Raw genomic sequence first — 26536 nt, 5'->3', positions numbered from 1 at the left:
ATATTGCATAGAACTTAAAAGTGGGTTTACTAAATCTCATCAAAAAATATTAAGTGTTAAGAAAATATAAAGATAATTCCATTGTGAATATAAATAAACAATATGATAATAGGTTCTTACTTATATAAAATATGTATACATATAATTTATTAATTTATAATTTTACTGGGGTCATATATTTACATAGAATTTTTTTAAAAAATATTATCTTATTATTTTATCGATTTTTGTCAAATTTTGAACTCGCACAAATCGGAATCATAGAAATTTATTAATTTATATAGATTATTAATTTATCGCTTATTAATTTATAGATGTTCTACTATAATAGTATCATGTATACATTTATCTTGTTTGATAACGTATTTACAAATAAATGTTTAGAAACTAAATATCCCAATTATTAATTACTTGCCTCATTTAGAAAATTTTATTTTACATATTAGTTAATTTATTGATTGATAAATCAAGATTTTTGGTAATATCTTTTAACATTTTTGATAAATTGAAAGTCCAAGTTATTTTTTTTTGTTTTTAAAAGTCTTCAAACATACATAATTTCTATTATACTTCTTATAAATCCTCCTATATATTAATTGAAAAGTTATTTTGTGATTTATGTTAATGTTTCGCTCATAAAAAAAACTCTCAAATTAATTATTATAATTTGATTTGTTGATTGTTTTTCATTTTTTATTTATTTAATTAAAGTTTTTAAAAAGAAATAATTCATAGAATTATCTAATCTAACATATGTTTCCAAACATACAATTAAACATCTTAAATATAGATGAATTAACATAATTTGTTTATAGAAATAATTAAATATCTAGATTACATTATATAAATTGATAAGATACATATAAATACATATGATAGTATAGTATCAATTATAAAAACGGTTTTTATTATGTTTATATTAGTAGAGAATAAAATAAATCATATATTTAAGAAAAATAATTAACTAAACTTAATAATATTAATTAAATTCACTCATTCACTATATATAGTATAAAAATGTGTCAAATGAATGCAAAACAGTCAAATATATAATTCTAAAAATCCTAATCATTTTCCAATGACAATGTGATATTATATATGCGTTATCACTTTAGAAATGATTAAAATATTTTTATATTTTAAAAAATAAAAATTTTGTGGTAAGTTATTTAAACGTATATTAATCAAGAAAAAGTTTGTTTAATTCATCTATTAATATAAACAGATGAATTAACATTATTATATGGTAAGTAATTTAAAATTATATTATTTGGTAATTCATTTAATTAATTATATAGTAAGAAATTTAATTATATTAATCAAAGAATTTTTTCACAAGATTTTTCTATAGTTAATACTCTATTAATATAATTCATATACATTGAATTATAATAAAATTAACATGCATATTTTTAATGGGAAAAAAACAGACATAAATAAAAGAACAAGAGGGAAAAATAATAAAATATGTTTGTCGTGTTCTTGGTATTTTTATATTCTTATGTATTTAATTTTTATTTATTTGTCGAGGTACATACACTTTTTTGTGTTACTATAAATGTGAACTAATTTGTTTTATGTGTTTTTAAAATGTTAAGATAAATTTAGTAAGAAAGTTCAATAAAAATGTCCATCTCTACAATTCATAAAGTCAAAGATGAAAAATATTATATATATTGAAAGTAAGAAAAAAATATTTAAAAATTAATGAGATATATTTTTTACGCTATAATAAACTTTTAAAATGTACGATAATAAAAGATTAACAAAATTTATAGGGGAAATTGCCAAAAATGACTCAAAACTTGATTTTGAATACAAAAGTATACCCCAAATTTAATCAAATGCAAACGTAACCCAAAAGGCTAGTGAAATTACAACAACCTCCTCATGACTAAACAAAAAACATGTATTGAGTTTTAACATTATAACCCTTCACATGAGAATACTAACAAATAATTCTTCTTAGAGAAGACTTCTTTGTAAGTCTTCTCTTTCAGTAGATTTTAAAAATAATTTAAAATTTTTATAAAAAATATTTTGATGGGAAAAAAATTAAAATCTAGTAATAATAAACATTTCTAAATGATGTAAATTTATTTGTACTAAAATTGAATTATTTTCAACATAGATGAGTGAAAGTAGATTAACTCATGATAGTCATTGGTTTAGGGTTTAGTAACATATGTTATAATATTGTTGGTATATTTAGGGTTATATTTTAAAATCTTATCTTTTATTTTTAAATTTGTTTTGACCTATATGTGTTTAGTGATTATCTAATAACTTGACTTAAACATTTTCTAAGTATCTTAAAACTTTAAGGAAATGCTTTTTTGTTTAGTTATTTGATTATAAAGTCTGGAATACTCACAGAAGACTTCCCAAGAAGTCTTCTGACACATCCCACCTAAATTTTAGTAGAATTTTGGGTTCCCGCCTAAATTTTAGAAGAATTTAGGTTTCCCACCTATATCAAAGTCTTCCAGAAGTCTTCTTGGAGAAGTCTTCTCTTGTATTAGATCTTAAAACTAATTAATAAATTTTATAAAAAAATATTTTGAAAGAGAAAAAAAATAATCAAAATCATGTATTAATAAACATTTTTAAATGATGGAAATTTAGTTTTACTAAAATTAAATTATTTTTAACATAGATGAATGGATGTAGATTAAGTCATGATAGCATTTGGTTTAGGGTTTGGTAACATATGTTATAGTATTGTTGGTATTTTTAGGGTTAGATTTTGAAATATTATCTTTTTAATTTTTTTTTTAGTTTGACATATATGTATTCAGTGACTATCTAAGTACTTTATTTAAACACTTTCTTAGTTTCTTTTAAGTTTAAGTAAGTGTTTTTGCTTAGTTATTTGATTATAGAGTTTGGAAGACTCCTAGACTTTGGTTTAGGGTTTAGTAACATATGTTATAATATTGTTTGTATTTAGGGTTTAATTTTAGAATCTTAATTTCTTTTTAAGAAAAATTGATATATAAGTGTTTAGTTTTGTGTATATTAAACGCTTTATAAGTTGATTTTAAGTTTAATGAATTGTTTTTCCTATCTAGTTAGTTATTTTATTAGGTTATGGTCTGAAAAACTTCTAGAAGACTTCCAAAAAGTCCTCTGACATATTCCCGCCTAAATTTTAGTAGAATTTAGGTTTTCCGCCTGAAGCGAAGTCTTCCAGAATCTTATCATGTAAATTCTCTTAGAAGACTTCCCAAGAAGTCTTCTGTATCGAAAATATTTAACCTAATTGGAACTTTTGTCTCTATATATAAAGAAAATTTACACATTCTCTTTCTTGCTCTCAAATAGCTGCAACAAAAATGTAATGTTTCTCACTCTAAAACTCTCTAACCTCTTTCTAATCTCTTTGAACATCAAAACACCAAACTTTAAATCTATTTCTCATTTTTTTCTTATGTCTTCTCACTAATTTATCTTCTTTTTGCAGATTTTTCATTATATGGTTCTCATCTTTCACTTATTCAAAGGTAGATCTATAAATTTTGGATATGTATTATTGTGTGTTTTATATATTAGATTCTAAAATGCTATAGATTCTACTTAATGTGACTGTTTCGTTTATTATTTAAGCATAAAACTATATTTTTGAAGTTTTTCTCTGTTTTGAAGCTATTTGAAAGTTTTTGAATTTGTAGGGTTTTCAGATCTAAGAGAGACTTTGAAAGACTTCTCAGAAGACTCTCGGAAGACTTTTCAGAATACATTAGGCAAGTCTTCTAATGCATTTTATGCTAGGAGACTTTCCACAAAATCTTCAGGAAGTCTTCCGAAGTCTTCTGCCCAAAGTGGTACAAATTTTGGATATGTATTTTGTGTGTGTTTATATACTAGATTCTAAAAAGTTATAGATTCAACCTAATTTAATTTTTTTGTTTATTAATTAAAAATAAAAAAATTATTTTTGAAGCTTTCTCTGTTTTGAAGCCATTTGAATGTTTTTGAATATGCATATTTTTCATATCTGAGTCAGAGTTTGGAAAACTTCTCAGAAGACTCTTGGAAAACTTCTTGGGAACTCTTCTAATGTATTTTGTGCTAGACGACTTCCCGCGAAGTATTCGGGAAGTCTTCCGAAGTCTTCTGTCCAAGGTGGTACAAAAGAATGATGTCAAGTGGAGTCCAAGCTTATCTATGTGGAGGAATTATATCTAGCTCCATGTGTAATGGTTTTGTTTGTGGTCTATTTTATGATTTGTATGTGTATTATTTTAGTTGTGAATTATTTTATAAACTTGAAAAGATGTTAATCAAAAGAATTTAGTATATATTTTCATGTTTTGCCCAAAGTACTTGACATTATTGAAGTTATTGATACAACATACCAAATTTTTTTTAAACCATTTTACCCACTCATAACAAAACATAATAACAAAAAAAACTTAGTCAAATTTACTAAAACTAAGAGAGAATACTTCACAAGAAAACTTAATCAAATTCACAAAAGATCAAACTTGAATTTTAAGTAAAAGTTGAAACTTTAAATCTCATGTAAGTTAAAAATTATATCTTATAATCTAAAGAGACAGATTAAACCACATGATTTGATATTATTGAAGTTACTTAACACTTTCGAAAGTTAAAAGCATACCTTGAAGTTACTTAACACTCTTGAAAATCTTACATAGAATACTTCTCCATAAGTCATCTAGAGAAGACTTCTCCAGAAGTCTTCTCGGATTAGCTAGAAACATTAGTAAACATAAATATTTGAAATCTCATAATTATCAATAAATAAGTTATGAATTTCATCCAAGAGCTCCAATATTGACAAATACACATGAATTAATAAGAAAATATTAAAAAGTCATTTTAATTGTAGAGAAAATAAAATTTTATTAAACATTGACGTTATAAGTCTTCTCCGAGAAGACTTCTTAAGAAGTCTTCTATTTAGATCATTTTTGCAATTGCAAATTTACGAAGGAAGACATCTTAAGAAGTCTACTCTACAGAAAACATCTTGAGAATTTCTCCTTTGTAAATATTGGTTTAATTTTTAATTTGAAAAATTCTCGAAAATGCAGAGAAGAAGTCTTCTCGGATAAACATGTTAGTTTTGCAATTTACTGAAGTTTGTCAGAAACTTGACTTTTTATAGAAGACTTCTATAGAAGTCTTTCAATGTCGCAAGAAGTCTACCTGGAATACTTTTGCATTGGCTATATCTGATTTTTCCAGAGAAGACTTCTCTAGAAGTCTTCTATAAAAAGTCAAATTTCTAACAAACTTCGGCCAGTTGCAAAACTAGCCTATTTATCCGAGAAGTCTTCTCTGGAATTTTGTTTTTTTTTCTTAATAAAGGAAAGTTAGAAGACTTCTAGGGAAGTCTTTGCGATGGAGAACACATCTAGCAAAGTCTTCTGAAAGTCTTATCAAAATATTCTGAAAGTCTTCGCGAACAGATCTGAGAAAAAAAATGATTTCATATCTTGAGCCTCTGAGATTACTTGTTTTGTTTCTCCAAGTACCCACAACTTCACAACAAAAGCTACCAAGTCGTTGATGACCACGTATCAGGAGCTTCAATGTCTTTATGAACCTAACAAAGCTTGGAATCAAAATCTTAGTTTTTTGGATGAATTTGAAAAGAGAGTGAAAGAGATGTGATTGGTGTACATAAGTAATGAGATACGAAGAGTAAATATCGAAACGTTGGTGCATTAAGAGCTTCAAATTGATTATTCATGGTGGTTAGTGTATTGATGGCAATAACAATATTGTAAATACTTGGTAAAGATGAGGATGATATGGTAAAAGAATCATCTCCGAAAAAAAAGAAAAAAAATGTAATGGCATTTTTGTGAATAACTCAAATTTATAGGGTGAATATGAAAAAAATTCAAAACAGCATAGGTTATTTTTGTGTTTGACTTGAAATTTTAGGCCATATTTGAAAAAAAGCCCAAATTTATACAAAAACACATTTTATTTCATATAATATTGGATCTCACATTAATATTAATTATATATGCCTAAAATAACGACATTTAGTTATTTAGAAATTGAAATGTTATTTTTACTTATTAGTTAATCAGATTTAATTAATATAGGTATGTTTTAATTTAATTTAAAAATTAAACAATAATTTTAAAAGATCTGTAAATTATGATTTGTTTTAATTAAAAACATTTGGTTGAATGAGTTAGTGTTTGATAAAATAGTTTGATGATCAGAGATAATTTAAGGAAGAATTTGTTTCCTTAACCCATTTGAGTTTTATGTTAAACAATAAATTAAAAAAAAATGAGTGAAAAAGTGTGATTTAGAACAAATTATGAGAAAAATTGCTTAAACTACCATTTTCCTAATACATGTTTTTATGTTTGTTTACCTTAACTAAATTTATGCTTAGTTATAAAGAGATAAATCCTAATATATATGAATTGAGAAGCCACTTAATTGACTTTTGATTATGTGTCTTTAATAGGTTAAGTTTTTTTTTAAATAGTTATAATTTGATTGGTTGTTAACATTTATTAGTTATTATTTTAAGAGTATTTGCACTATGTAGTAACGAACGAGATATATATTAGCTGACCATGTAATGTTTTTATATAATTAGCTCAATGGTCACATTGACTACATGACATTACCGTAATACCCTAGACGAAGCTTAGCTTAATACGTAGTCGTCATCGTAAGTCGTATTGTAGCTATCTAGGTTTGTCTGCTAACTAGAAAGTGTGTCAGATTTTTGTAGTGTTCAAGTGGATTCGATTTGCGTATACATTTTTAATATGTGGCCATAAGGAGCGCATGCTTAACACTGTTTTTTCATTATCGACAAATCTGAGTATTATATTAATTAACTGAGCGTAGCTTACGAACAACGGCTAAACAATGATGATTAACCCAAAACCTTTTCGAAAATTGGTCTGTCCACCTTTTTAGTTATAACTGTACTGTAAAGCTGATATAATTCGATTGTAAAGTCGACATGATCAAGATTCTGTACGTTGATGTTAATTATCGTGATTCAGTTATGTAATTTGTATCTTTACACTATCTGACTACATTGTATACTAACAATTTTAATAGACGATATGTGTACAAATTAGAATTTAGACTCGAATAGAAATGAATAACAAAAGTTTCTTATAATTAGATCGCAATATTACAATCAAAGTTCATAACTCCATAGTTTAGATCAAGAAACATAATATTCCACTTACCATTCCGGAAACACAGGATTAACATACTTTAAACAAGGATCGAGAAAGATATGACATAGGGAGAAAGATAAAACATTATTATCGTGACTTAAACAAGAAGCGTAGATCTAGTTCTTGAGCATGTAGACTATTGTAGCAGTCATCAGAATAAAACCACCCCAGGACATTGCGAACATTTGTCTAACCATTTTTTCACGCTTTAGAAGCTCTTCTTGGAAGATCTCGTGATCAACAACATCAGATACAGTTTCAGCTGCCACGCGAAGAGCACGCTCACGAACCAGTTGCTCTCTTGCTTCTCGTACAGACACGTTGAGGCGGTTGATGTCCGATCGGTATCGTCGGATCTGATCTCGCGCCTCCAACAAGTTTCTTTCTGCCAACCTCCTGGCTTCTCATCGTCTGCCCAGATTACAAATCCATGTTCTTCACACTTGTAAAATCGTCTTCCAGGATTTGCATCAGTCCATGACATCAGCATATTAGTAACTCTTCCGCAATGACACGGCGGACCATGAGACTGACGCACCGAAACAGCAGAAGTTGACGAAGATGAGTTACAGTTTGCCATTTTGATTCAGTAAAGGTAAAAGTGAGAAATGAAGAGTACAAGTGAAGACAGAGTTTTGGACATATCTAGTAGGAGAGTTGGCGCGTGAAAGCCACAGGGTTTGCTAATATTGACACGTGCACTACACCACTATCTTCTAGTAGAAACCATACACGTCTAATCTATCCAGCTCAATTGCTTGATACCGTTAAAATAACCGGGTTTTGGTTTAAAATTGGTTGTCGATTCAATTTCGAATCTGGTTTGCTTGGAAACTACAACTCAAAAAAAAATGGAAATCAAAACGTTATTAAGATGGCGTGTCAGAGTGCAAGCTATTCCTAGAGATAATGATTACACCTATGTTTTGGTAGGCGGCAAGCATTAACCCAATGCATGAGCTTGATTATGTCAGTGTCCATATCTCTATCTCTGCTATTGTGTCTGGATATAGGCACTGCATCTCGCTATAAATGCACACTGCATCTACTCCAGTTCCATTAAGAAACCTTAAATCCGTTTTCAACTGTTTCCATTAAGAAACCTTAAACCCGTTTTCTTCTGTTTCCTCCGAATATTGTAGAGAACTTGAAGTTAAAGATGAGGTTTGTCTTATTGAATCTTTACTTCTATCATTTATTATGATGTCGGTCCGTTTATAGTTTGTGGGGTCGCAAATATATTCTCTTCTCTTCTGCATGATTTACTTCTTATCTCTTCCCTCTATATAGCGACAACGTCTCACTTCTGATTATGTTATTTCAAAAATGTTTGTCTCAGATGGTGATGCTTTTGCGTCTCCTTCAAGGTGTGTGGACCAAAACAGCAATCGGAGACTGGCGTTTTGAATCATCATCAGTTTACCTTGGTGAAACTCTCTTAGTCAGAGAGAACAAAACCTGTGAAGATCTGACCAACATGGTTAGGGCGAGGCTTATGTTGAATCAAACCACACCTCTCGTTCTAACATATCAGCTCCCTTAATGGATGCTCGTACCTGAGGGCAACAGAACCCCCCCCCCTTCACCATTCGTACCAACAACGATGTTGAGGTGATGACGAGTGTTAGGGTTTACGACCCGGACCCTACACTTAATGTCACATTCGGTCCACAGAATGTTGCCAAACACCAGTTCCACTGTAGATCTCCATTTACAGTTGGCTCTATGACCTTCCTCGGCGACGGGACAACGGAAGTTCAACACCGTCATGCTATTAGGGGTAACGTTCCTTCTTTAAACCGTGGCGATTATTTATTCAATTAATTCATTGACTTTTTAAAAATAGCAAACATACTAACATGCCAGTGTTATTTGATTAAGATCTAGCCGGAGGCGATCCCATAAGATGCGCTAAGAGTGTCTTGGAGCTACTATTCGATGAACAGCAACTGATAATTGTTTATTGTATGGCAATGGAGATAGACGCCGCACTCGCGTGTGATGACGATATTCAACATTCTCCTCCCCAACTACCGTACCAAACGTTACCACTTCAGGGCCCCAACAATCATGCGCATCGAGTATTGCCACTTCATCCATTCAATAACGGTACGTTTTGTTAATATCACATAACCCTTTTTTGTCTAATCCGGATTTTCACTCCACATCTGAATATTTTAACAAATATCCACATTTGGTCTTATGTAATCAAATTATTATACAATATCCAGATTATCACATTCAATGTAACTAACGATTCTTTTTTTCCTTATACTTTGTAACGTAGTGACCGCAACTCAACCTCCGGGTTTTGATTCTCAGCCATTAAACCCAATCTCTCCAGACCATTCCTCTGATATATTTAGAGGTGCCAGTCTAGACATCGAGAGAGGAAGGGGTCTCCCACGTCTACCAAATGCGTGGGGTGAAACGAGTGATGACGACGACGATTTCTGGGATGGTATGCATGATGACCCAATTCCTCCTCCCCCCCAGCCGAGACCAACACAAGGTCTTTTATCACTATCCCAGCCCGCAAAGCCATGTCAGATGACAGCTAGAGCAACCGTTACGCTTCTTAGCGACGGAGACAGCTCCGGTTCACAAACTGGCTCGTCTGATGGACTCATTGCTGATATCACTCATATCAGGACGCCCCTGCTGTTAGGGATTCCGGTTCACTCACCTCATCGACCTGTTGGTGGAGGAACATTTGAACAAGGTAGTTTGCACATTTCCAATAAATCCTATTTTTCCAATATATAATTACGCATTAATGTTCCTTCTCATTCAATATTTTTTCCACAGGTGGCACGTCCAATGCGCCCGCTCTACCAAACAGAAACCTGCTTCAGTCTTTCATGCAAGGAAGTGGGAGTGGCAGTGGTCCTTCACTTGATCTGCGTTTGGGTCTCGATACTGATAACAAAAATGGATCGGGGAGTAGTTACGTCAACTTGGGGGACTCATCCTATAACACCGACGAGAATGATGGTGGGTTTGGTCCGACTCAATAGATTTGGAGCTAATTGCATGTTTTACTATGATGAAGCTAGGGTCTTATATCTATGTTTGCTTGTTTACTTTTAATATTTGCGGCGGAGTAAATCCGGATTTTGTTTCAATATGTGTCCTTTCATAGCCGGATTGATGTCTTTTAAACTGGATAGCAATGTTGTACCTTTTTCATGTCTTCAGTTTACGTAATGCAATCTATGTTACTAAATCATTAAACCATAGTCAAACCACATGAGTGTCAATTAGATTTATTTACAAACATCTACTGATTTCTAATCAACATCAGTTATGGAAAATTTGTAGGATCAAAGGAACCAATAGACGACATTGTATAAGTCGGCATGATTTTCAAAAGCAGGGAAGAGTTCAAACACCACATGGCCAAGTATGCGATCAAAAATAAATTCTGGTTTCGTAACTCAAGGTCTTCTCCAGATGGGATGGTCTTACGATGCTTTAGTAGCACTTGTAACTGGCGTGTATACGCCAAAAGGATGAAAAACGTAACTTCCTACGAAATTCGAAGAGTTGACTTGCAACACACGTGTTCTGTTGATTCACGTGCTGGTATTACACAACTGCTTATCCTTACTACTACAATTCCATATTATCCAAAAAACAGTAAATTACAAACTGTCTAAACACGTGATACGTGTAGGGTATCAAAGCCAAGCTACACATTCGGTCATTGGGGAGATGATGAAAGCCATGTTTGGCAGTAGTGGCGCTGGATCTCGTCCTGAAGAAATAAGACAGGTCATGCAAGGTGACCACAATGTCCGTATTTCATATTGGAAAGCTTGGAGATCTAGACAAATTGCTCTGGACTTTGCTAAAGGATATTCTGGCGCTTCTTTCAACCTGATTCCAGACTACCTGAAGCAGTTGGTTCAAGCAAATCCAGGGACGAAGACAGCTTTACATACGGAATTTGAGGATGGAGTTGGCCAAAGATTCAAGTACTTGTTCATTTCGATTGGAGCATGCATTGAAGGGTATAGGTATCTAAGGAAAGTTGTAATCGTTGACGGATCACATCTCCGGGGAAAATACGCTGGATGCCTTTTGTCCGCGTGCGCTCAAGATGGAAACTACCAAGTTTATCCATTAGCTATTGCGATCGTCGATGGCGAGAACGACAAGGCATGAGAGTGGTTCCTTGAAAACTTATTGGAGGTCGTACCACAGTCTGAGGATTTGGTATTTGTCTCGGATCGCCACTCTTCGATTTATTACGCAATAGCGAAGGTTCGTGATCTCATTTATCTTTCATGTCGTAATATCCTGTTTCAATATTAGTAATCCTTGCATTGACAAAAGTTTCTGTATTATATATATATATACTCTAGAGAATCTACTGGTTGCTTATGATATGGACATACTACCGGTTACGGACTCAGCTCCCACTCCAGTGCCTCTTGAGATCCATACTGATGATGTTGTTACTGATGCTAATGTCGAGTTAATTCCGCCAACTACTAGACGCCCTCCTTGTCGTCCAAGGAAATCCAGAATCCTCTCTCGTGGAGAAATCAGGGTAAGACTTCCAATTATCATTCCCTTCTAAATAACTTGTACAACTCTTACATAACTATAACTGTTTATTGCAGATGAAGCCACAGAGGAAGAAACACATATGCAGCCGCTGTAAGGCAAGTGGTCACAACAAGGCTACTTGCAAGATGCCAATATAAGTTATTTCGGAGTATGTTTATGGGAAAGATGGTCGACTCGGATGATGAAGGTGTAAGGCAAGATCGGTGGTAGCTGTTGCTGGGCAGCATTAGGATTATGATTCCTAATCATTTATGTGAAATATAATAACCAGTTATGGTAGTGGCAGGATTGTATTATTACCCGAGACTATATTATAAATAAAGATCCATCCATTTTCCCATAGCTTCTTCTTCGATGAATGTTATAACACTCATATTACACCCACACAAACTATCGAAATCCAAATTTTTTAAATCTCAAGGTCACAAGTCCGGATATTGTACATATATTTACGTATCATATCTGGTTCTACCAAAACATATCCTTGATGGTACTCCGGTTATTTTATTGCAATCCAGTTATTCAATGAGTATAGTTGGTCGAATACATTTTTAGTTGGTTATGACAAAAAACACTCAATACGTGGGAAAGAGTAATTTAGGTGTATAACCTTTATATCCAGAGTTCAATTCATGGTTCAATTCACTTAAATCTAATTAATTTCGACAAGTATTAGTTTGCTATTCACAGATTTCAATTCATGGTTAACAAATGACACAGTCATTTTCATAATTTTTAGAAGGTAGACTCATTTAGCATTTAATTCATTTTTAATCAGAACTCAACCCACCAAATACGGTTCTACTTTTCATACAATCACGCATATCAACTATAAATATCACCATGTTTGATCAATATCCTTCACACTTCGATCAACTAATATCACCTAAAGCTTGAACCATTCCTATTCTGAAAAGAGTCATTTAGAAACTTAATCCGGATCATAGAGATCATACATGCCCACTAAATCCAGTCCTTGTAATTTCTTAAAGGATTTAATGTATTATTAATCGGAATATAACCTAGGAAATCCGGATCACATTCTGATACACAATCTCTAAAATTCATTATTGAACACAACACACTAAATAGGCATACATAAACCACGATAACATGCATCAATTTTCATACATAAACCAAGTATTCATCAAGTCAGAGATACACATTAACCGAAAACACACTGAAAATCCAAACATAATTCAAAATACGAGGCAATTAAACAAGTTTACACATTAACTGATCTTATCACTTCAGCTCCTCATGGAGCTCATATGCCATCACAGCTGCCCCCTTTGCTTCTAAGATTACATGATCAGCATTGACTGATCGGCAACCCTCCAACCCTCCAATTGAATGATTCCATATTAGCAACATTGCAGTAATGCCGGAGACGCTTTCTTCCTTGTTTTGTCCTACTCCTTTTACCCTCTCAATAACCATTGGATCTAAATTCTCCTCGTAGGCCGACCCACACGCCTGTTTGAGCAGATACGGAAAAGCCTCCGCTATGGGTGTAAGGTCTTTCACAATATCCTTGTCACTCTTAATCGACGTGTTGCAATCGAGGACATAGATTTTCCACTTCTCGCAGTCAATACAAACTCCCACCCAGTGTTTTTTGTCAAAGTTGAATGGCAGGTAAAACCGACGTATCATACATATTGAATCCTTTGTATTGTATAGAAAATCCAATGTACCTTTTGGGAACACGTGACCTTCTTTGTTCTTGCACTTGGCGAACTTGGAGTAATTTCTTGCCAGAGATCCAGCAAATTTGGTATCAAAGAACTCATCTCTTGTACTCCTTTCACTGATTAGATGTTTGTCTTGAACTGTACGGAGTATACGGGTGAGTAGATCGACAATCTTTGCGGTGAGAGGACGGGATCTTTCAGCAATGTCCTTAATGTCCTTATCCGATACGGATAGTCCGGCCACATTGATAACACTACAAAACCAAGCATTGCGTTAAAACCGCCCTTTAAATCCGGTTGTATACAACAGAAGCTGGATACACATAATTAATGTCTGATCCGGTTATTTACTTACAATGAGGTCAGAAGCTTCTCCCCTAATTGCTGGTACTTTGTTAGAGTATCTTCACTGTTTGACGACACAAACAGCAACACAGGGGCTTGACGACCAGGACCCACTATGTTATGTCCGCATTCGTAATCGGCCATCAAATTGGTGGGAAATATTTTTTGTCTCTTGCTTTTCCTACACACGTTATTTGCCTCCACATCCTCCTTCCCTTCGTCATGCGCAACATTTAGATCTGCAGCTAGCCTTACTGTCCCAAACTGCTCATTACAAGGACTTATCTCCTGCTGAGTGAGACCGAGTGAAAAACTAGGAGTGGCAGGTGCTTGTTCCTTTGTCGCATTGTCGGTTACCTAGTAACCATAATTATGTCATCTTCTATTTACAAATTCATTCTCAATCACCATCTCCTATATGTAGCAAGACACCATGAGTTTACAAACTGACCTTTATCTCATCGACAACATCCTTCCTCATATGAGTGTGGCTCGATGCTAATAGAGCAGTCCCGTCGTTATCTGGAACAATAGGGACGCTGGCCTCGGCTCCAACGTCTTGACGTCCATCAACAACGCCGACCTCCTAATTATGTGTTTCAAATAATCTATTAACTCATTACCCGGGAACTACATTATTAGTAAATTAGTTAGTTTCATACTCACCTGAACCTGGATGTTCTGGCGCGGAGGCGTCCTGTACTGTTCGATGCTCCCCATAATGTTTCGGATGGTATCCCGATAAAACGCTTCCTCTACACTTCCTCCACCTACTGGATTTATCGGGGCAGTTGGTGTGACTATAGGAACTCCTGGAGGATGTGTTGATGGTCCAACTGCTTCTTTAAGAGCCAAGCTAATCTGCCCCTGAATATCCTCTTTTATTTTTCCCATCCATTCTCCCACCTCTGTTTTTATGGCCCCATGCCACACTCCTATCTTTGTGATCATATCATCAACGGCTCTCATTGTAGATGACACATTCCCATCAATCCTATCCAGATCCGGCTTTATCATATCCATCAAAACAGCAGCAACTTCACAATTTCCTCCATCTACACCGGTTGGTTTCACTGGTGCTTTTCTACTTTTCTTCTCTTTACCTCGTACTTTTGCATCCTCTCTCATCCTCTCCACATCAGCCTTTGTGGCTCCACCTTTAAACATAGAGGCACTAAACTTATAGCCTTCATTTATAAGCTTCACTAGATTGTCAACCCCAACATCTTCCACATCATCAGACCACCCGAGCGTACTCTCATCCAATGGTCGGCTTGGATCTTCATCAATTATGCTCTTCACATACACCTGCAATGCAACATAAACCACCACCTGAGAAACATAATAATAACACTTTATATATATTTTCGGTTGTTCTTCGATAAGAATTGTTTATTACACAACCTCAGTTTTCTTGTCGAGGTTACGTGCGTGAGCAGGGCTTAGCGTTTGCTTTTTTGATGACCTTTCAGACCCTTCCTCAACATCGTCCGCGCTTTCTGATTCTGAAGAAGAACATGTTTCTTGGACTACTTCTGTTAAAGAGGGTACAGCTTCTACCAGTACTAGCTGAAGAGCTAGAGCGAAGCCCTTCACGGCAATAGTATTTTGCGACAGTGAGATCTCATCTCTTTCTTTTATACTATTCATCAGCATCTCGTACGCCAATCTCCCCCACGGGAATGAATAGAAGTCATCCAGATCCTCAATGGCCTCAGCATGCTCTCTGGAGATCTTCATATTCAGGCTTGTAGGCAGCAGGACAGAAGAGAGAATAGCCAGACATGCAAACTTAATCCGGGTTTCTCTATCCCTTACTGTTCTCCGGTGGAGCATCTTGATTACGGAAGCTACAGTCACAACCTCCACTTTCCCAAACAACGAAGGCCAGTATGGCTTCTCAGTAATAGTCTCTTTAATCTTCATCTTCGATTTAGGTGGAAATGTACCACATGGAAGCCCAGTTACTATTGCAAACTCTCGCAGCGAGAACCTAATCGGCTGTCCGGCAAACCTAAACCACACCTCGTGCTTCTTCTTTACCTTCAGCTGCCTTGACATCATGTACCTCGCGAATCTTCCCGAAAACGATGGCTTATCTCCAATGTCGATTATCTTCCCAAAAGACGATGCCCGTATAGAGAGTATTTCTTCTTCATCAAGCCCTTTGATTATTTTTTTTTATCGCTCGAGATGATTGGTAGGTCAGAACCCTGACTCCGACGGGCTCTTCTCCGGCAGCAAACATCATTTCCGGTAACGACCCCATATTATTTTGAATTACGTTATCTCCGATGTCAACTATGGGAGACGACGCCATTTTCGTTTAAAGATGACCACCCCAGCTATAATTTTTTTTTAGTATGTCGATAACCAATTGAAACGTTTTGAGTTCCCGATGAAGAACCGTATAGAATATAACAATATCTCAGACATCATTACTTGCGTGTAGTAGGTCACTCTCTAGTAGCCAATAGGGGAGCATAGGTTTAGCACAGAGAATGTCAGCTAATACTATCGACCTAAGTGTAGGGGTATAAATGGAATATTCACCTTTCTTATAATTTTCCAAAACAACATGGTCAAATACTTAATTACCACTCCTTTTATGGTTATTCACCTAAATGACTCTTATTTTAATCAGATCTAAAAATAAATGTAATTCTAGTACTAATTAATACAAATTACCAAATAACACAAATGATATTATAAATAATGATTTATGATAACTAACTAGGTGATAACCTGCGCCTTGCGCAGGGTGAATAGATTTAAAAATATAATCACTTTGAATATGTCGATATCAAAGTTATAGAACGAAATATTACATGTTATAAAATATGGGTTTAAACAAAATTTAGTATGTCAATATAAATTCTGGTTTTTTTTTAACTTGTATATTTGTTTTGTTTAATTGAAATATTTTATCATGCAAGTAAATCAATAAGAATAAGCAAATATTAATATAAAATAAATTATGAAATAAATTATGAAATGACAATTTGAAACCCTTTGCATAGAGTAAATGGATTAAAAAATTGAATATTGACTTTCAAATGAAGTGAGCTATCCATGTTAAAAGTAAATAATTAAACTAATGGTAATATATCGAGCTCTTTAACTAAGTGGTTTAACACACATTGTTCATGTGATGCCTAAGCTCTTAGCTTAGTATGATATATATAGTCACAAAATATGATGTTTAAACGCATTTTATTTTGGTGAAATGATTATATTTTCAGCATAATTCAATCATAAAATCCTTGATTTCTCCTTTCCAAATTTCAATTTTTGGAAAGTATTATATGCAAGGAAAACAAATATGAAACAATATATTAATCATGATATTTGACCATAAACTTAATCATTTCAAAATTTTAAATTGACTTCTAATTTATCTATCACCATTTATGATGATTTCCTAATTACAAAGTCAAGGTGCTTAAATTAAGAGATTGACTGAGCATCTATATGGATTTCTTTTTTGAATGAAATTGGAGATCAGTCTCGATTTTACATCAATGGACTTTATAATAGAGAGCAAACAATACTTGCACACACAATCTTTAGCTATACACTTACTAAATAGTATAACTGTTTGAGTAATGAATAAAGCAAATTTAGATCAGTTTGTCTTCTGTTACTCATAATAGAAAAGATAAACAATTTTTAAAAACATATAGAAAAAAACATTGCCAAAACCATTAAAAAAAAACAAAACAAAGATTACCTAATATTATGATTGGCGCATTGCCTTTGTTAAATGTGTGATTAGAATTAGTGATTACAATTTCAAATATTCACTTTCCAATCATCCATGTTGAAAGTGATTTTTTTTAATGGAATATTTGAAATATTGATTATTAAAAATGTTTAAAAATGTTTTTTTAATATTAGTTTCCGTTCATTATTGATTTCTTATTCATATATTCATATAAAATATTATCTAACATGTACCCATATAAAACTATTGTAATTTAAAAACTATTTGAAATGTTGATTATATACATCATGGGTATTGATAAAATTAAAACTATAATCAAAATCGTAAATATATGGACTTAATAAAAATGTATACTTTGCGAACATTTAAAAGTTGTTTGACTATCTTTTTGATGACATATATTATTCTTAATAAGAAAATTGTATATACATAACTTAGTATATTTGGAATTTATAATGCAAATATATTTAAAATTTGAAGAAAACAATTGTTATATTGTGAAACGTAATTTATTAGCAAATATATGAATATACCATAAATGATTCGTAACATACAATAGTATACAATATATTCGAAACTAATTAATATGATCAATGGCAATTCATGTAATTAATCTAGTAAACTAATCCTTATTAGATAAAAGGGCTGAGAGTGATTGTAGAACTGCCACGTGTAAATGTTACTCTTGTAAAGCACACATGAAGACAAGGTTTATTCTTAATAATGTTCCTATTTTAATATATATAAGGGATTGTAGAATTACAGAAAGAATATATATGTTTTATCAATTTCTTTATTTTTATCAATTTGTTATATATAATTAAATAAAATACTTTTGCATTATTTACAGAAATAAATTTAATGGTTATATATTATTATATAAAATAATTATATTTTTAGGTAAGGAATTATTATAAGTTTTATATTTTTAAAGCCCACACAAAACCGTTTACAAAAGATATTTCATGATAAAAGCTTCGGATCATTGTATTGGTCATTGGAGTTACACAAAAAACACACACTCTCTTTTTTTTTATCTTGAGAGCTAGGGTATTTTTGGTTTTTTATGTGTTAAACTAAATATAAAGTAATTCTACAACCAATTATCTGAATTAATTATAATATTTTTTTTAACAAAAGATTTTTAATGACTAAGGTTTATGATCTTCTAAAAATATGATTATCCAAATATTTGAAATTAAAAATTAAAATTTTAAATTTATATTTATTATTCAAAAATTATAACAGTGTAAGGATAATATATATTTCTTTATATAATATAACTACCCGCGAAATGCGGACAAACACCTAGTGTATATTATACTCCCTCCATTTTTTAATATACAGTTCTTTTAGAGAAATTTTTGTGTTGCAAATTATATGACGTTTTCAGTTTTCTATGTAAAATTTATTAACACTTAATGTTATATGACCAATGATAATAACCTTCTATTTTATTATTGGTTTATTTGTGGTTAGGTAAATAATTCATGATGTTTTTGTTTAGAAAATATAAAAAATTAATGATTTTCTTAATCTATGTGCATAATTTTAAAACGAGTTATATTAAAAAACGGAGAGAATAATAGAAAAGTTTGTGCTCTCTCCTAAGCATGTCTACGTAGGCATATTATGGGACCCAATAAAAAAATTGTGTTTGGCTTTTATGTATAAGATTCTGCGTGTAGTGTTTTGTTCATTGGGCTTATTGACTAACTTTTATGTTTTACTAGAGCTTTTTCTGGGCTACGTCCGGGTTTTTTTTCATAAATTATAATTTATTTTAAAATGTTATGTTATTATATAAAAAATATATAGTATTGGAAACTATGATAGATGTAAATTATAAAGTTTGATTATTAGAATGCAAAACGTAAATAATGATAGAAAGAGTTATTTAAAATATTATCACAGCAAAAGAAAAACAGGTTAAAATTTAAGTCATTTAAAATTTTGATTTCCTTTAATTCTTATGTTCATTCTATCTTTCTGATTCATATTGTATAATTAGTGGCTAATAGGGTAAGTTCTTACCAAGAAAACTAATCTTTCTAGAAGTATACATGAAATCTAAAACGGGGTTGCTGAAAACTTTTCTTCCAATTTCAAAAATTTTGGATACTATAAATTGTTTTTTTTGTAAATATATTAATCAAAGGTAAATAGTTAATTGCTTATTGAGTATTGTTTTCTGAAATTTCACAAATGTTGAGAAAAATACAATAGTTTTCGAAGGTGATTGGTAATTAAGTACTCTAAATGCTTTCCAAACTTTTTTCCACAACTACTTTAATTTACCAGTCATGCTCTAAGAAAACAATTTAAAGGTACAATTAAATTGAAAAAAATAGATTGGCTATGAAAATCAAATTTTTTAAAATTGTATATTTAGTACTTTGAAATCTGCATCAATAGATTCTATAGCTACAACATAGAAACTTGCAACTTATATTCTAAAGCGAAATAATTAAATTTTAAGGCGTCTACCAATCAAAGGCTTCATGAGGTTCTTATGTTACTAAGACTAAATATCTCTACTAAATATTGTTCTCTGCTAGATATAATTTTTAAAATATTATTAGTTTTCATGAGGTTCCTGTTTTTCATCATCGATTTTCCAAGAACAAAGATAGAAGACATTATAGATATTAGATACTAAGCGTTGGTTGTATATTTATGTATGCTGATACATGAATTCTCCAATTGACCCCCCCCCCCCCCCCCCAAATTTATAAACTCATCATATGAATAATAAAAACTAAATAATAAATAATAATTACTAAACTGAATCTCAAATACTATAATATTTTTCCTTGAAAGTAATATTAAAATGTATCTAAATTATGGTATTTTAAGCAATTGCTCACTATATTTGGATATTCTTTTCTAATGTGTTTTTCATTTTTTATTAAATTCTTAAAATCTTCTGTATATATATTGTTTACAAATTTTGTCAGAATATTTACAAAAACTTCCCTGTTTTGTTTGCTCTAACTTTTTTACATTACAATTTTCATTCTAATGTTTGTTTGCTTAGATGTAAATCTATAAAATAATTCATAATAAAATACCGTGTGAATAGATTGGATATAATTTCAATTTGTTCATATCCAATTTATTTTGCTGTATTAACTTAGTTTAAGTTTCATTTTAAGTGTAATTATCTCTTCTTTTTAAAACTATTTATGTTAACATTGCATTATGACATATTTTTAATGGTAACAGATTTGATCCACTTTATTTATTTCAACACAAATTGACATGCAGTCAACATTTTTTGTACACACCGATATAAACTAAATTTTTTTATGGAAAAATTGCCAAAAAAGAAAAAAAAAACAGGTTGTTGTCCTTTTGGTATAAAACTAATTCTGTCCATTTTTCTTCTTTTTACCCTTTGTATTTCTGAAAGCTAATGAAATAAATAATTTTGTGAATCAAAAAAATTATTAAAAATATAAACAATTAATAAAACATCCATATACACAAGCTGATAATTTTCTTTTGTTCAAAAACATGGTAAATAAGATTTTTAAAATACGTTCTACTAAAAGTAGAATGCGTCTTCTACGAAAAATTGTATAGTAGAAAACGATTTCTAAAATAAACACGTTCATCTACTTCTTTTAGAACACTCATTTTACTATTTACTAAATTTCTAAAAAAGAGGAATGTGCATTCTACTAATCGTAAAGGTATCCACTTTCTTTCCGAATGCATCTTCTACTTTTATAAAGTATTCTAAATTTCGGGGAATGTGTTTTCTACAATGTACTCTTACGTCTACTCAAAGTAGAAAGTGTATTCAGAATTTTTATCATTCTTCTAAACTTTTAGAAGTCACCTTCTACGGAAAAGAATACATGATTTTTGCAAAAATTAATGAATTTTCAGTTAAGAAAATATTCTAAAAATCTCCGAAAAATATTCTAACTTCCTAAAATGTGTTATGGTCGATTTTACTTGATTTTTTTTTAAAAAAAACGATTCTCCCTTCTCTTCTTCATCAATCTATGGCTTTTCTATAGTGTTTCTTTTGATTCTTCTTACAAATTCTTGTTCTCTATGATGCATATCTATATCCTTTTTCTTTTTTTTTTTTCGATTGCATTTCAAATGTTTTTTTTTTCCTTTTTTCCATTAAGTTTTTAAAAAAATTATACTATTGAGACAACTTCATGTTGGTTTTATATCAAGGAGACAACAATCTTGTTTTTTTGTTATCTTTTAGCAATTTTCCCAAAAAAAATTGGTAAAATATAAACTAACATTTTTTTTAAACATAGTTACACCTATCACGGATTCTTGCTTTTGTGTTAACCGCAAAGATGACCTTTTGATACACTTGCATATTTTGCATTCCCTCCTACTTAACTACTATATATACTTTCAAGTTTCCTGTTCTCTTCTACTCAATTACTATGCAAGTTGACAAAACAAAAAAACATTAATGTGCATCAACATACCAAAACGTCTGAGTATTTTCTTTCTTCTATATTCACCAGAACTTGGATCACCTCTGTTTCTTAGATTATACGGATAAGCAAATGACGGGCAAGAATTGTCTTCTTTCTTTATCCTTGTCACTCTTGTTGTTCCATCTAGTGTTAACTCTCCTTTTATGACCTCCAAACTTCCAATCTGTCGTAGAAGAACAACATGTATTCATTAACTTTTATTTTCTAACCATGCCCTTGTCTCAGGATCTAATTTTTTATTACTGTATAAATAGTTACTAAAAGAGAGAGATTTGAGGAATAAGCATTGTATACCTCTTGAATATCCAGAACCAAAGTTTATGTTTATGTTTTCTCCAGTTTTCTCTACCAACGCATTTTCTTAATGCTCTGTTTCTTGTCACCTGAGCAGGAATATATATTTTCATCGACCTTTAGCAAGTGAAAAGATTGGCAATAGATAGTGAGAATACATAACATATTTACCTTAGTGACATTACTTTTTCCACTAACAACAGGATATAGACCATCAGGTTTCTTTAAAACTACAAACTTGATTGAGGCAAACCTGTGCAGTTTTATTATGTGCTTCTTTGAATCTCCAAAGTATGCAGATAAACCTGCAAACGTAATTTGGAGTTATAAATTTTACAAATATAAATATACAGATTTATAGATCTCGCAAATCTAAATATTTGTTTCCATCAAAATGGTAAGAAACCACCTCCGTTAGAAGAATAAAATTATAAGATCTCTTGTGGTTCCATCTTCCACAATGACCTGAGCAACAAAAGCTCCCAATCCAAGAGTAACTGCACCGTCTCTATGTGTCCCTTAAGAGCCGACACACGAAGCAGTGTTATTCCTCTATCTGATGCTCCGTTTATCACTTCGTGAAGAACACTGTACACATTAGAAAGACATTTTCAGGTAATCATGTCAACTGAAGCCATAAGCTTTTTAACTCTTTCAAAACACTATTAAACCTTTGATCAAATCCAGAAACAGAGGATTTGTTACTCTTCAACAGGCTCCAGCAGTTGGGGACACTTGGTATCTACTCCGAAAGCAATATCCTGCTAAACCGAGGATGACCATTTTGAGCCGCAAGATACAAAGAGGACTATTGTTAGTTAATATGATATGTGATTCTATCAACCCGATTAATCAAACACAATCACTATGTCAATCTGTGAGAATAAAGTTTATCAAATGCTTACGTTAGCACCAAAACGAATGAGAATCAAACAACCTCCCAATGACCATGTTGGCAAGCTTGCATCAAAGTGGACTGTAGAAAAAAAAACCCCATATTAGGATCATCTTAATCAATTCATCATTATAAACTATATGCGGATAAAAACAACAAAACCCATATTAGGATCATCTTAATCAATTCATCGTTACCACAAGGTCAAAACTTGTTCGAATCTCTGACATCTTACAAACTGGGTTACCTCGTTGGTGGCTTTAGGCGATGGCATAATGGAGAGGAGAGTTACGGACACAAGGTGGAGTAGCGAGCAGCTTCCTATAATTAAAAACAATATTTTTTTTGCTATTCTCGTGCTTTGAAAGGAAAAACAGCATTTTCACACTATGTTAATTACAATTGCAACACTGTGATATAAAAAATTGGGAACACTGAATAAGATTAGGGGTGGACGTTCGGGTATCCATTCAGGTTCGGTTCGGATCTAATCGGGTTTCGGGTTTTCAAGTTTAAAGATTTCAGACCCATTCGGGTATTTCTAAATTTCGGTTCGGGTTCGGTTCGGATCTTTGCGGGTTCGGTTCGGTTCGGGTTCGGATAACCCATTTAAATTATTTTTAGAATTTTAATATTCATTATATGCTTAAAATTTCTCAGAATCTATAAAATGAAATAATACATTACATATAAATTTGTATAATATATGTCAAAATACCTAAAATTAACATATAAATTGGCTTGATTTGAATATTTGGATAGAAAATGAATATATATTTCAAGTATTGGTGTTTTGATTATATTTTAACTATTTTAGACATTTACTTTTTGACTATTTATGTATATTTTCAAGTATTTTAGACAACTTAAAAGTATCTTATATTTTTTGGATGTTTTTAATGTATATTAAATCTAAAAATAAGTAATATATTTAGGTATATAAATCTATTTCGGTTACATTCCGGTATCCGAGATATTTCGGTTCGGGTCGGGTTCGGTTTTGATTCTTTAGATACCGAAATTTTGAACCTGTTCGGATATTTAATCAATTTCGGTTCGGGATTGTTACTATTTTTTTGGATCGAGTTCGGTTCGGTTCTTCGGATCCGGGTTTTTTCCCAGCCCTAAATAAGATGGAGACAAATTCCAATCAAATGGAAGGCTTCCAAAACTAAAATCTACCTAGTGTTCCTCTGTCTGATGAAAAAGGCCAACAACGTCAGAACTGACATGGAAACCTAACTTTCAAGGCGGAGCAGTAAATTCTGTAGCTCTCTTTCCTTCCTCCTCCTCGGCCCATGATCTGAGGAAATAACATAAGAGGATTCAGACACTCGTAAAGTCGGTTATGGACAGATTGAAACTCATTGGTTAGAGATCCGAATGCAAATAGTTTCTTTGACATAAACATAATATAGTTTGGACTGGATAAGTAGTACCTGGCCATGGACAGAGATTTACGCTCCCCTCCAGTTCATACTGCAACTACGAAATGTTTTGAGCAGTATTAGGGAGTTGTATGGCGACATTGGCGTATATAAAAGGAACTTTAAGAAGTAATGTCAACATTATGTAAAATCAGTTATTTAGTATACATTATATTTTATTATTGGTTGAATAATAAATACTAATGATGTTTTATTTAAAAAATGTAAAATATAAATATGTTGTTGTAAAATTAATACGGTTCATAGTTTGTATTTTTAAATACAAAAAAAAAATCAGTACTATCTGAAAGGAAAATCTTCCTTAGATTTAAGTATTAAATTAATATATCAATACTAATAATTTTTGATTCAAAAATGAACTTGTAAATATTAAATATCTCCTAGAAGGGGAAGATCTTTGGAGGTTGATTTGACCATAGTGTTGGGAACAGCACTTCCTTAAACAAAAGGAAGAATATTAAAATGATTGGTCAGATCGACCACAAAAAAAATAGTCAGCTAATTGGCTTTTGCGACGAAGGGTACAGCTTATTGATCGTAGACGATTTCTTACCAAACGACGTTAGTAGGTTTTCTCGTGGGATTATGTATCTACGTGAAGAGTGCAGATGTTAATAACTTAATGGGCTGGTATGCGAGATTGTTCTTTACCTGGCCTACCGACAAATCGTAGCCAATTGATTCATTCATTTGATTTCGATTTCATTCGATTCATTCTTTACCTGGCCCACCGGCAACGAAGCCCAAACCTTTTATTGCAATTTATTGCAATTTTAATTCGAAGCCCAGTCTGCTAGTGACATGGCAGTTTGATAGGTGGGGATTATTTTGCCCATGTGACACCCCTTAGAAGCTCCCAAATTAGCCCCTTTATATTAATTGAGAAACATTTGAAAAGATGTAACCTTAATTTTGTAATAATTAAAAAATATCATTTGCTTATGTCAATTAATTAGGTAGTTAATTAATCATACGTGTTAGCCTCTCGTTGAAATTGAAAAACATATTGGTCAAATTCCATTTTTATATCTCATTAGAAACATTTAATACCAACTATATGATATTATATGAAATTAACTAAAGAAATGTGGCTATTTATTATATATTATTTCCGTGATTATGATATATATAGTAATTAATGATTTTAAATAATGAAGATTTGCTAATAATTTGTATGCTTTCTATCATTTTTGTTTCTTTACTATTAAAATAAGTTACACAATTACATTAATCATATATTAAAAATTTAGATTTTTTTGTATATGTTGTATTTTGAATTTTTGAAAACGAGTATAAATTACTAAAACTGTTAAAAGTCTCACATAAACTTTTGTGATCAATGTTTAAATTATTTTTTATAATAAGATGCAATGATAATAAAATTATATAAATGAATATACTTATTTTAATAAGTGTTTATGTTTATATATATATATATATATATATATACTTCACATCGTTTAAATTTAATTATATATCATATACGATAGATAAGATTGATTGTTTTAATTTATTTATTCTAAAACGATTGCGAATAAACAAGAGCGGTCATGAACGCAATGTTAGGAAGCAACTGTCTTTTGTCGTCCACATGGATACAGATCTCCCGGTTTGGTTTACAGAGTCAGTATGAATCGATGTATGTTGATGACAAAAAAAATCAAGAGCGGTCATTTGATTTATATGTGCAAGCCAATTTATTACATAATAGTAACTGATTTCTTAGCTATTTAATATATAATTATTATTATATTATTTCATAATATGCAGAAAAAATATAAAATAAGTATTTATTCTGCACAAGGCGCAGATCTTAACCTAAATATATATCTCTTTAATAATTTTGAATTTTAAACATTTTCTAAATCTCTGGCCAAAATAAAA

At 31.6% G+C, this 26536-nt stretch overlaps 1 long non-coding RNA gene across 4 annotated transcripts; it reads right to left on the bottom strand.

Moving 5' to 3' along the window:
• Positions 1-215: 215 nt before the first annotated feature.
• On the bottom strand, positions 216-25911 carry LOC103828598. 4 transcript variants are annotated; one of them, XR_004449337.1, is made up of 9 exons: positions 24644-25911; positions 23452-24507; positions 23215-23285; positions 22981-23073; positions 22719-22897; positions 22481-22614; positions 22310-22398; positions 2471-22178; positions 216-2440 (listed from the first exon to the last, which is right to left on the bottom strand). It is a non-coding gene; the product is annotated as an uncharacterized LOC103828598 (long non-coding RNA). The 4 variants fall into 4 exon arrangements; XR_625335.3 differs by lacking the exon at positions 216-2440 and having other exon boundaries at positions 3270-22178; positions 23452-23563; positions 24387-24507; positions 24644-25874; XR_625336.3 differs by lacking the exon at positions 216-2440 and having other exon boundaries at positions 3270-22178; positions 23452-23525; positions 24387-24507; positions 24644-25873.
• Positions 25912-26536: the final 625 nt, after the last annotated feature.

The sequence above is a fragment of the Brassica rapa genome, chromosome A07 (genome assembly GCF_000309985.2).
Source record: "Brassica rapa cultivar Chiifu-401-42 chromosome A07, CAAS_Brap_v3.01, whole genome shotgun sequence".
Lineage (NCBI taxonomy): Eukaryota > Viridiplantae > Streptophyta > Magnoliopsida > Brassicales > Brassicaceae > Brassica > Brassica rapa.
Note: the sequence above shows the minus strand (reverse complement) of the source record. Positions and strands in the feature narration are given on the sequence as shown.